This window comes from Photinus pyralis, unplaced genomic scaffold, assembly GCF_008802855.1.
Source record: "Photinus pyralis isolate 1611_PpyrPB1 unplaced genomic scaffold, Ppyr1.3 Ppyr1.4_LG7, whole genome shotgun sequence".
In the NCBI taxonomy this organism is placed as follows: Eukaryota; Metazoa; Arthropoda; class Insecta; order Coleoptera; family Lampyridae; genus Photinus; species Photinus pyralis.
In genome coordinates this window covers 9,562,075-9,574,585 of record NW_022170738.1, presented here as the reverse complement: position 1 = coordinate 9,574,585, position 12,511 = coordinate 9,562,075, and the positions used below count along the sequence as shown (strand labels likewise).

Genomic DNA, 12,511 nt, shown 5'->3' with positions numbered 1-12,511 from the left:
CTCTGACATTAGGCGTCATGTGATTTTTTTGAATCAAACTCAAAAGGGTAAAATCAAAATTTTGGCTCACATAAGACATACGGGTGAAAACCAAAAAAATGTCAATTTCGGAATGGCCCTTTATTTTCTTAGTAAAGAGCGACAGAGACATGTTTATTACAATTAATATTGCATAATGTGCTGTTTTCAAAATCGCCCTGTATATGTTAATACCATATTAAATTCTCTTTTTAAAAATTTAACGTTAGAAAATTCAAAAAATTTATTATTGGTTCAAAAAGATTTAAAAAAATTTTCAAACATTCAAAAATGTGTTTAAAATTGTATTTTTTGAATTACGTGAACTTTTTTTAAATTTTTTAAATTCTTTTTCAATCTTTGAATTTTTTTCAGCTTCTTTTATCACAGCAGCCAAACCCTCTGCAAAATTCCAAAGAATTAATTAACAAATTTTTAATTAACACAATTCTGGGTATGAAATAGAAAAATGTAACATGAAAACTGTTATCTACGTCGTAATTTGGGCTCGATTCAACACAAAACTAACCATTTGCAGATGAAAGAAATTTAATGGGCACAAATCAATCAAATACACTGAAAGAAAAATAGGCACTCAAGGCCAGAAGACAAATACCACGCAACAAGCTATCAATAGAATTAATAATTTAAACAAATCTTAATCTGTTAATAATCCAAAATATCCGGCCCTAACTGCCTAACTCAAGAGAAGACGCACTAGCGCAAAACGACCAGGTGATATTGTTTCTAAATTTCACTTCTTTAATTCAACTTGATTATTCTTGTAACGTTGGCTCTTTGGTGGTGGAAAAACAATTACTTCTTCGTAAACTCCACCTCTTTAATGTACATAAATACAAATGAATCTCCGAAATGTATGTACGCGGATAACTTCAGAACGACTGCACTAAATTTGATAATTATTTTATTGTTGTATTTGTTATTATCAGGACAAGGTTTGTATAAAACATAATTGTCAAAAAATTGTACGGAAAGACTTAAAAACACATTTTTTCTCTTTTTCGTCATTTTAAATCACAATATAAGTCAAGAGGCGGCATTACTAATAAATAGAAGCGAATGTTTCTATAGGATGCGATGAAACTTTGGGGGATTGATTGGACGTACGCTCGCGAAGGTTTTTTGCACTTCCCGAAATTCACAATGAGAAAGGGAACGGGATTTACCGGGAACGTAGTATGGGATCGGGAAAATCCCAAAGGCGATACGAAGTTCGCCAGGACTGCTAGTTCGATTTATAAAATTTACTTTCTATGTGTAACGTAACTCCCTTTTTTATACACACACTTTAACTACAGATACTGGCTGAGTCTTGATACCGGCAATAAGTACGCCCAAATACGGCAAAACGCCATACACAAACAACCCCCATCGAATAAAAAGCAATGAAGAACGCCTTCCTCTGCTATTTAAAACAATTTCCTTTCCTCATTTGCGTTTCTTTTTCCTTAACAAAATACTGCTTACTTCAGCAATAACGCGTGCTTATCTTGACACTAATTAGCTTACACAGCATTTTGCAGACAGAAATTCGCAATTGCTATGTTGTGTTGGGAAGCGTGTTCGCTGGGGCAAATACCCTCCAATCCCATTCATATGCATATTTTGCGTATTTTACTTATTTTGTTTTTGCACCATATTCTGATTTAAAGGAAACAAGTCAAAGATGCTAATCCAGTCTTTTGATATTGTTCATGTAACTCTTTTTAAATTGTTAGTATATTCTACCGACCCTTACGATAGCATAGAAGATTATTAAGAAAGCAGCGTTTATTTTATATGAAAGAAAACGTTGTGATGGGAATATACAAGATCGTGTATGGCCTTAATTAGTACACGGGGGGAGCAAATGAAAGTTTATTAAACGAAACAGACGCCGTTTTGCACCCTCCACTGTAAGACTGTTGCGTTAACAAGATTGGAAATGGCTGTCATAATTCAATTTTCCTTTTACGTACCTACACGCTCGCATGATTAAAACGTAAAGGATAAAACCCGAAACCTACTTACCAACCCTTGTCAAAAACTCGGTACGCTCCTCCTTCGCATGTAAATAAATTTCATCAAAACTTTTTGAGTGTATACCTATACCAATTTTTTTTGGTGATCTACGATATGTTTCCGCAAACAGAAAACTCCGAAAAACACACGTATATTGTAAATTATGTCACGTTTCCAAATTGAAATTCACCTCGACGACACGAATGGCGCGAGGAAGAAAGATAATTCAAGCCCGAAACGATCTAAATCGAAGAAGTTTTTTCGCTAGCGCCCTTTTCAACGCGCGCGCCCAGTAATAATTAAAGAGGGTTTTGTAAAATCCATTCGACCGCGGGGCAAGGGGAAAAAAAGGTGAATCTTTGATGTAGTTTTCGCGATGGCGGCGGTCGGCAACGAAAACGAAATACTTCAATACATAATAAAGAGTTTCCTCGCGGGCACTGGATTTCGCGAAACATGGGGTGAAACGGAACTTACCTTTGTTTGCTGCGGAATAATGAAGTTGAGGAGGACGTAAATTGACTGAAACAAAGGGAAACATTTTAAATTAGTACAAGGACCTCTTCCTTTATCGGTATGTTTGTGGTGTTGTTTAAAAAGTTTTAGAGATGCATTTAATTTGAGTTGGAGATCTCACGCAAAAAAATTGAAGCATATGAACTTTGTTGTACTAAATAATAAATAATAATTCTTCTTACTTGACCAACAAAATGACATGACTCCATTAATGCAAGCTTTGCGTATAATTATGCAACCCGCTAACGTTAACTATTTAGTGATTTCGGCTAGATTCATTACAAGTAGCACTTCTCCGGCCATACTTTGGGGAAAATTTTAATTTTAATTGGATGTTGTCACTTCACTCAACGAAACCAAATACATTCTATGTAAAAAAATCCGCTCTGTATCCGAAAATCATAGTCGCCCTGGCCGGAAACTCCCGGAACATATTGTTATAAACAAAAAATGAAGAAAAAATGGGAAAATCAATTACTTCGTTAACTATTGCTCTGAGAGAAAAAATGAAGAGAAATGAATTTGTTTAGAATCGAATTTTCTATACCGTTAGTATTGAACGTTCATTTTCAAATATTATTGTTTTTATGGAAAAATATAAAAAATGTAATCCCGAAAATTAAGAATCTGTTATATTAAGTCATCCAATCTTTTTGAAAATCCGTATTTGGTCACTTCTTTTGATACCAAAACCATACGACAAACCCGATCACCATAGGTTTCATAGTCAATAAACACATTAAAAAACGACTTTGTCTTTCAAACTGGATGACTCCCAGAGCATTCTCAATTTCTTTACAGGTGGTGGAACACTAAAACAACCTTTACCGAAAATTTTTACGATGATTCTTGCAAATCAGTACGTCGATTTGCACTGTGGAATTTTTTTTAGTTAACTACCAAATGCAATAACTCCCGAAATATAACAAGAAAAGAAAGGTAACTCTATCATAGGCCCTTGGCACTCTGATTCATAAAAATAATCCATTTTGGTAAAATAGAAGCAAGTGCCGGCTTTAAAGAATCGTTTGGTGCGACCAATCGTAGTAGCTGTGGAAATTTAAACAAACGCATAAAATTTGCAACCGGAAGCGAAGAAAACAAATGAAAGCAGTCACAGAAATAACTTTAAATACATTAGCACTTGCTTCCTTTGCATTATCATTACATTACATTATTATTTTGTTACATTGTCGATTTTATAAGTTATATTGTCCACCAAACTAGTTTTGTGACAGACATGACCCTCTTTTGTTTTTCCACAGTTACTGCGATTGGTTTTATAAACATTACTATTCGTTTATAAATACAATGCTATAGCTTTAATTTCTAACGTACATAGTTATAACCTATTTAATATCATTGTAAAGAGAATTTCAAGCTCTTTCCGTGTATTGCAGAAAAAGTAGCCGTTGTATTTAAAAAAAAAACAATTTGTTTTCTGATGCTCTTTTGTTTTTATATCACTTGTTTTTTTTAAATATGTACGATTACCAGAATTTGAAAGTAGAATATTTTATATAAGCAGGTAAGTACCTAGAGATAAATAATTTAGATTTTATGTTTTCTTACAGGTTATCGATTTCGAATTTTTATTTTCATCATCAGACCTTGCTGAAAAATAACTGACTAGTTTTTACATAGAAATTGTAGGTATAATAAAGCTTACCGTCATTTAAATTATTGAATGAAAGAGAGTATGTACATCTGTATGAAGGACCATGAGTTACATTTATATTTTGATGGTAGTTGTGAATGAAATACAAATTTTAGTAGTTATTGTGGACGAGATCTAAAAATAAATATACAAAATTGTTCACTATGTGTGTTATGTCGACTTATATTAAAAATATGAAATAAATAGCGTGTGGATGATAAAATGAGGTTATGTTTTAAAGAAAAAGAGATCAGAGGCGTATCAGTATGTATGTGAAATCAGTGGCGTGTCGTTTTTTGTTTAAAAGGGGGTAAGGATTTGTATATGTGGTCGTTGTTAAAGTCTGTTATATCATTTATTAGTGTTATATTAGGGTCTAATAGTGCTTTCTGAATTTCGAAGTGTTCCAGGATGATTAATTTGCTAAGATTGTCTGATTTGTGTATTAATTTACAGTTTTCAAGTGAGATAGTATGTTTTGTTTCACGTGTGTGAGTACCGATAGCTGAATTGGGATTATTTCTTTTATGCTCATTGAATCTTATTTCAAATCTTATTTCAAATTTACGGCAAGTGAGTTGTTAATGAATTTTTGATTATAGTTGTTATATCTGTGATATGGTATTAAATTCTAAAGTGTAATCTTCGGGGGAGAGGGGTGTGTTCAATAGTCTATTAAATAAATAGTTAAATGCTGAGGTTTTTATATTGAAGCGTGGTATGAGTGAGCTGGAATAACGATGTCGGTGGCAGTGGGCTTTCTATAGATATTAAATGAGATATAATGAATATTAGAATAATTTACACTTTTTCCGTACCTCCATAATAATAAAAGTAATATACGCTGAGACCCGCAAAATCAATCACACTGTATATGTGTGGTTCAGGGAACGTTGTGATTTCGCTTATAAGATTATCTGGGCTATTTATTTTTAATTTTTTTATTTCGAGGTGTTCTAGTATTTTTTATTTTTTGTAGGTAGTTATTATCAATGTGTAAAAGTTTTGAATTTTGAATGATGTTTGTTATTTATGTGTGTGCCTATTTTGGGTTGTTATTTTTGTGTTTTTTGAATCTAGATCTAGTTTCTACAGGTGACGCCTATACACTATACAGGCTGTTTCACGCCAACCATTACCTAAAAGTATTTAGACTTCCATTACTAATTTAAATCTGAAAATTTGCATACCAACATAGTTTTTCATGATCTATCGAAAGAAAATATCGAGGGGTAAACCGCAACCCAAATTTTGTACACTGATTTCCTATAAATATTAGATTTCCTCTGAGTTCCTTCGAGTTCCTCAGAGTTCATTTGATTTCTTCGGAGTTTCCCTGATTTCCTCCGAGTTCCTCCAACTTCCACGAAATACCTCTGATTTCCTTAGAGTTCCCTCGATTTTCTTTTGGAGTTCCTGTGAGTTCCTCTGATTTTTTAAAGTTTTTTAATTATTTCATTGTTATTCCGTTGATTTAACAATTTCCTGGTACGTAAAACCCGAGGTAAAACCATAAAAAAAATATAAAAGTGTCAAGTGTCAAGTTAAAAAGTAATCGTAAACGATTTACATAAAGCGCATTTCCACTTGCATTCATTTCCCATTTGTAAGATGCAACTTCTGTTAAAATCGTAAAAATCCGGCCACAAATATGAAAGATAGCGTTGCACATGGGCAATCCATTGTTGACGTGCTACTTCAATTTCAGTTTATGAGAAGAATTTCATTTCAATGCTTTTCTAAATAAGAAAGTTGGAACTGCGCATGCGCAAACCTAAATTTTAAAACTAATGTTAGATTTTCCTTTGTTCCAAGCGCCTAAGTATCAAATTTCACTTAAATAGTTCCATAGATAAAAAAGTTGGCACTGCGCATGCGCAAAATAAAATTTTGAAACTGGCGCTAGATTTTCCTTTATTCCAAGTGCCTATGTATCACATTTCATTTAAATTCTTCCATAAATAAAAAAGTTGGCACTGCGCATGCGCAAAGCCAAATTTTGAAACTGGCGTTTGATTTTCCTTTATCCCAAGTGCCTATGTATCAAATTTCGTTTAAATTCTTCCATAAATAAAAAAGTTGGCACTGCGCATGCGCAAAACCAAATTTTGAACTTGGCGTTTGATTTTCCTTTATTCGAAGTGCTTATGTATCAAATTTCGTTTAAATTCTTCCATAAATAAAAAAGTTGGCACTGCGCATGTGCAAAACCAAATTTTGAAATTGGCGTTTGATTTTCCTTTATTCCAAGTGCCTATGTATCAAATTTCATTCAAGTACTTTTATAAGTAAAAAAGTTTGCAATTCGGTTTATGGTCGAGATGCGAAAAGGGCACTGAGAATTTTGAATCGATTTGATTCAACTTTTGGCATTGCGTATTATATGGCTAAAGCTATGCCCATATTGAATTTCATGCAATTCAGTTCATAACTAACGGAGATGTAAAAGCGATCGAACATTTCTAAACAAAGTTATCGTTCACACGGACAGATAGATGGACAGACAGACAAAGGAACAGACGGAGAGACCAACCGGCAGGCGACAGATAGCAATGCAAAATTATAAACGATCTCTAGGATCGTTAATAAACGGCAAAAGTGTAAAATTATGGAACATGTAAAAAACGGTTTTTTGTTTTTTTTACAATAACTTTTTTTGTAAGCGGTACAGAAAAAATTCCTTCCTTGGTACAAGACTCGACACCATAACGAACCAAATAGCGAAAAAAGTAGAACAATAGCTCTTAAGATAAAGAACTAGTAACGTCGCAAAGTTAGCGGACGGACGGACGGACGGATAAAGACACGACCTTAGACGAAACACTATTTTATATTTTAATAGACCTATTTGCAATGAGAAAAACTCATTATTAAATGAGAAAAATACCATAAACAAATAAAAAAATTAGTTAAGACCAAATTAAATAATAAAATGCAGCACGAGTTCCTTTGATTTCTTTAGAGTTCCCTTGATTTCCTCGGAGTTCCTGTGATTTCCTTGGAATTCCTCCTGAATACACATGGAATTCCTTGGAATTCTTAGCTTTCCTAGGAGTTCCTCCGGAATTCCTATGATTTCCCATAGATTTCCTCAAACGTGTACACTGATTTCCCATCGCGGTTTACCCCTCGGAAAATATGATCATGGTCGTGGATATAACTTTCTTATTTTAAATAGAACAGCCGATATTTTATTGATCTTACATCTATGCAGAATTTTTTCCACATTTGAAAGTGCAAAAAAATAAAGCAGGTTTCATTTGAAAAAATCAAGTTTTTAAGGTTCGAAGTTATTAAACTTTACCAGTAATTTTAAAACACCCCGTAGAAGGGTTATTAATGGGACTCTGAATACTTTTTGGTAACGGTTCACGTGAAAGCCTGTATATGTTTTAGGGTAATTATTGCAAATTAATTTGATAAATTCCTGATTGTTTTAAGTAGTGTCTGGGTGTTTTCTTTGTGATGAGTAGTTTGGCAATGGTGGTGTGGAAATAAATCTAGTAGGGGTGGTATAGTGTGAGTAAATGTATTTGTTTGTATGTTTGTTTTGAATTTTTCTAATGATTTTTTCAATAAAGTTGTTGGGGATGTTCTAGTTTCCGGCTAGTTGTTTTAAGATGTTAAATTCTATTTTGTAGTGAAAAGTATCTAGCGGTGTGTTAACAAGTCGGTTGACCCCCAAAGAAGTGGTAAAATTTGGATTTCTTCTTTAATTTTTTTCTCTACAACCATAAGAGTTACAAAGATGGGTCTTTGAATAGGTTTTCGGGTATGCTCTATCCGATTTTCAAAATTTTTCTTCAAAATTCCTACCACTACCCTACTTGGGGGTACGAAAAAATTCTGATTTCGACAAAATTTGGTATCTGGGGGTTTTTTGAACATGAAAATCACGAATATGAAATTAGTTTTTGAAAATTAAAAAAAAAGTTCCACTGCAATTCTTTAGCCGGACAACGAAATTTGTTGTGTGCATACTTGATGAGTTAAGGAACAAAATTGTCGAACAGTTTTTTAAAATCACTTTTCAAACAAAAGTTATACTCATTTGAGTATAAAATATAATAAAGATTAAGCCTTCGGGTTACAAAGTGTCCCCCGCCTGCTAGTGAGTGATCTAATTTCGCATGTAGATCATTGAAAATGTCGCAAATAACAAACAAATAACAATTTATCGTCGTCATATTCCAGAGGCGTGTCAAACTTGTTTTTTTAATGGAACACCTCATATTTTATTACTAATTTGAAACGTACTTGACAAATACTTATTTTTTATGCATATACATATACCCCTAACTTTAACGATTTCGCTGTTATAACCTTTTTTCGTCCAAATGTGACAGTTTTTCGAATTTTTTTGAGAAACTAAATCGAGCAGGGGGCTAAGTTTTGGACTGAGGCACATGTTAAGACCTCTTACACAGTCACATAATTTTTTTTAGGTACTTTATCAAAAAAATTAAATTTTTTATTGACCATCTCATATTTTTTTAAAAATTTCAAATGGCACCCCCTAAACAAATTATACCTCTTTATTATTCATGGCGATTATATTTCCTTAATTTTGGCAGTCGCTTTAAATCTGTTCTAAATGAACAATCCTCATAACCATGCCAACACCTTAAAATTCAAATTGAACAAGAGCAAAATAAGCTAGTTGACGAAAAAGATATAAGTAATAGCCTAATCTTAACCCAGATCGAACCAGACATCTTCTTGGGCATAGCAGGGAAGCATTATTTACCTCTTGTTCGCTTAAAAGTCCTTCTATGAAAACCCACTGAGCTGTTAAAAAGTACTACATAATTCCGCCCCGTGATCGATAAAGGCAAAGATACTTGAGCACGGACATAAAATGCACAATTTACGTGTTCAATAAAATGTCACACATCTACGATCACAATTTGTACGTAAAGACTCGATTCGTAGCCTTCACGGGCGACACCTTCATCCCTCAATGTTTGGATAGCGTTCCCTCTAAATTCGCAGTGTCTGCACTTTAACCGCCTAATATTAAATTCGGTCGCTCCGTTTTGACTTGGAAACCAATCACAATCTGTCAATCTCCCTCATTTTTAATAAAATATTGAGCAACGTTTTTCGTTTTGTATCGGAAAAATTGTCACAATCGTTTTCGATGAAAACATGAACCGATTTATGTCAGAAACGTTTCGAGATACCCGTTTTCAATAAATGTCTCTAAAAAGTTTTTAACTTCGCATTTCTGTTTCAGCATGCAATCGAACGTACTACGGAGAGGTGGGCGAAACGTACAAGCTCGAATTGCATCGACCCCGTGAACCAAAAATTCCGTACGTCTGCCATTTAACATTTACTGCCAACGGGGGAGAATTCGGAGATATTGTACAGGTAGGTAATCGTTGAAGATATATTTTCTGCAGCTCTTAGAAGTAACTTCCGTGCGCCATTAAAAAAAATTGAAAGGATAATAGTAGAAAAAGAATTGATACCTCCTTGGTAGTTTATTTTTCCTTTACAAAAAGAATTGGGCCCCCTACACTGGAAATTCTCAGCACTTAAACCAGCCCTGGTACAAAATTCGAAAAAGGGTTAATGCTCCTTCGGCACTCAACGTCGTTTATGGGAAAAATAGACAAGATATGAAGGTGGACAATTCGAAAAAGGATTCGCGTACCCCCTTGGCTGTTCATTATTCATTAAGGGGCTGTCTATGTAGTCAAAAGTGTACCATTCTAGTTGGAATTCAGTCTCATACGACTTTCGTTACACCACGGTGGCGTAAATCCATTTCTATCTGTCAAAAGCTCCGTCTATATATATAATACTCCCAGCGTGAACTGTTTATAGTCTAGCGATCTCGCAATCCGCCCTACGACGCAGTGCAGGGCTGGCTTTGTAGATCTTCCTGGGTGGATGAGGGTGCAGCTGAAACCGTGTTAGCGCCATTTCAGTCCACCTGTTCGTGGTCAATCGGTGCCGAGTACTGCCACATGCGTTTGCTCGTAGTAGACCGATAATGATCTCAGTCAACGAAAAAAAGTAGGTATACTCCGCCACTTACGGCCTCACTCATCAACTCCTGGGGTTCGATGACCGGGAAACATAAAATTGCATACAAATCTATCTACGAGAAAACACAAGCACAACGTAAAACCTAGGGTCCTAACACTATCATCTAGGACGCTTGAGTCTAGGAGAAGGTGAATGGTATAATAAACCAGTGTACTTTATTTTTTAATTTTCAAGAAGGAGCGAGTCGAAAACGTACCTTCGATTCGTCTTTGAACCAAAATGGCAGTACTCAAAGCTGCTCTGGTAGAAAATTGACAATTATTTTTGTCATACAAAAAAGAAATGGTTCATTCCGCAGTAAAGAAGGAACCTCCGCTATGATTTTGAACCAGAATGGCAGCACTAATTGCAGCCTTAGGAGAAAATTGCCAAGATCTGAAGGTACAACGTTTAAAAAAGGATTACTACTCTCTGAATAGTGCATTTATCACATTAAAAAATGGAATAAACTCCTTCTACAGCCTAAAATGTACCTTTAAGTTTGAAGCAAAATGGCCGCACTCAGAGCAACTCTGAGAGAAAATTGATAAGAAGTGAGGCACAATATTCGAAGAAAGATCGGTAGTTTATTTTATATTAAGGGTTCAGTTTGCAGTCGAAAAAGCGGCTCCAATCGTAAAACAACCACTGAAAACAGCCCTGGGAGAATCCTGATAAGAACTAAAGGGAAGATACTTAAAAAAAGGCCGACAGTTTAATTTTTCATTCTGCAGTCGAAAAAGTGCCTTCCCGCCAAATTAAACCAAAACTCAGAACAGCCCATGGAGAAAATTGATAAGAACTAAGAGTAAAATATTGTAACGGAAATGCTCCAGACATGACGTCGCCTTTGGCGCTCTGGAATTTTCTACGCGTATTCGAGAATGTTCGGGACTTGTACGGATTTGATAGTGTTTTAGTTTTGTTTAATAAATATTGATATAAATCGAACCCGAATTTATAAATCACGTTACATTGGTGTCAGAAGTGGAATTAATTAAATTAATTAAAAGTAAGTTTAAATTAAGTGCTTGTGCTTGTGTATGCCTGTAACAAGATCTGCTGCCGCTAAAATGGAAGAAACGATGCTCAATTTGCTCCAGCAAATCCAAAATGGCCAACAGGTGTTGCAACAAGAAATGAAAAGCACCCAAGAGAAGTTCGAGAAGTTGGAAGAAAATTCTAGAAAGATTAATGAAGAAAATTCTAGAAATATTCAAGAGAAGTTGGAAGAAAATTCTAGAAATTTTGAAGAGAAGTTCGAGAAAATGGAAGAAAATTCTAGAAAGATTAATGAAGAAAATTCTAGAAATATTCAAGAGAAGTTGGAAGAAAATTCTAGAAATTTTGAAGAGAAGTTCGAGAAAATGGAAGAAAATTCTAGAAAGATTAATGAAGAAAATTCTAGAAATATTCAAGAGAAGTTGAGAAGAAAAAAATTCTAGAAATTTTGAAGAGAAGTTCGAGAAAATGGAAGAAAATTCTAGAAAGATTAATGAAGAAAATTCTAGAAATATTCAAGAGAAGTTCGAGAAGTTGGAAGAAAATTCTAGAAATATTCAAGAGAAGTTCGAGAAGTTGGAAGAAAATTCTAGAAAGATTAATGAAGAAAATTCTAGAAATATTCAAGAGAAGTTCGAGAAGAAGAAAATTCTAGAAATTTTGAAGAGAAGTTCGAGAAAATGGAAGAAAATTCTAGAAAGATTATCGAAGAAGTCTCTACATCAATTGAAGAAAAAGTTGAAGATAGAATTACGGAAGTTTCCAAAACATTTAAAGCAACATTCGTTGAGATTGAGCACAAGTATGAAGAGCTGCGCAAGCAATTCTTGCGACTGACTACGAAAGAGCGTACTAGTAGTGTCCCAGAAACAAATACAAGAGTAGAAGGCGACGTTCAGCAAGCCCGAGTAAAGCCACCTACTTTTGATGGTAAGATTCCTGGGACCACGTACGTTCGACAGTTTGAAGCAGCGGCTGCGGCAAATAAATGGACTCTTCAAGACAAAACTACAGCCCTGATTCTTGCTCTGAGAGGAGATGCTCTGGATGTGTTGCGGACTATCCCGAGGATCAACAGAACTTCCAACAAATAGTAGCGCGACTCGAAATGCGATATGGCGATAAACACCTTCAGCAAGTTTACTATGTCCCAAGTCAAGAACCGAATGCAGAAACCTGGAGAAAGTTTGCAGGAACTTGAAGCGGACATCGCTAGACTGATTCGATTGGCATACCCTACGGCACCGCAGAGCTTTCTTG

The 12,511-nt window shown here is 34.7% G+C and overlaps 1 protein-coding gene across 1 annotated transcript in view; it reads right to left on the bottom strand.

Moving 5' to 3' along the window:
- LOC116176514 (origin recognition complex subunit 5-like) overlaps nt 1–12,511 on the bottom strand; it is a 566,782-nt gene that overhangs the window by 23,349 nt on the left and 530,922 nt on the right. The window contains exon 2 of the mRNA XM_031495118.1: nt 2,518–2,562. The gene's annotated coding sequence lies outside the window, so the exon portion shown is untranslated. The remainder of the gene's footprint in view (nt 1–2,517; nt 2,563–12,511) is intronic.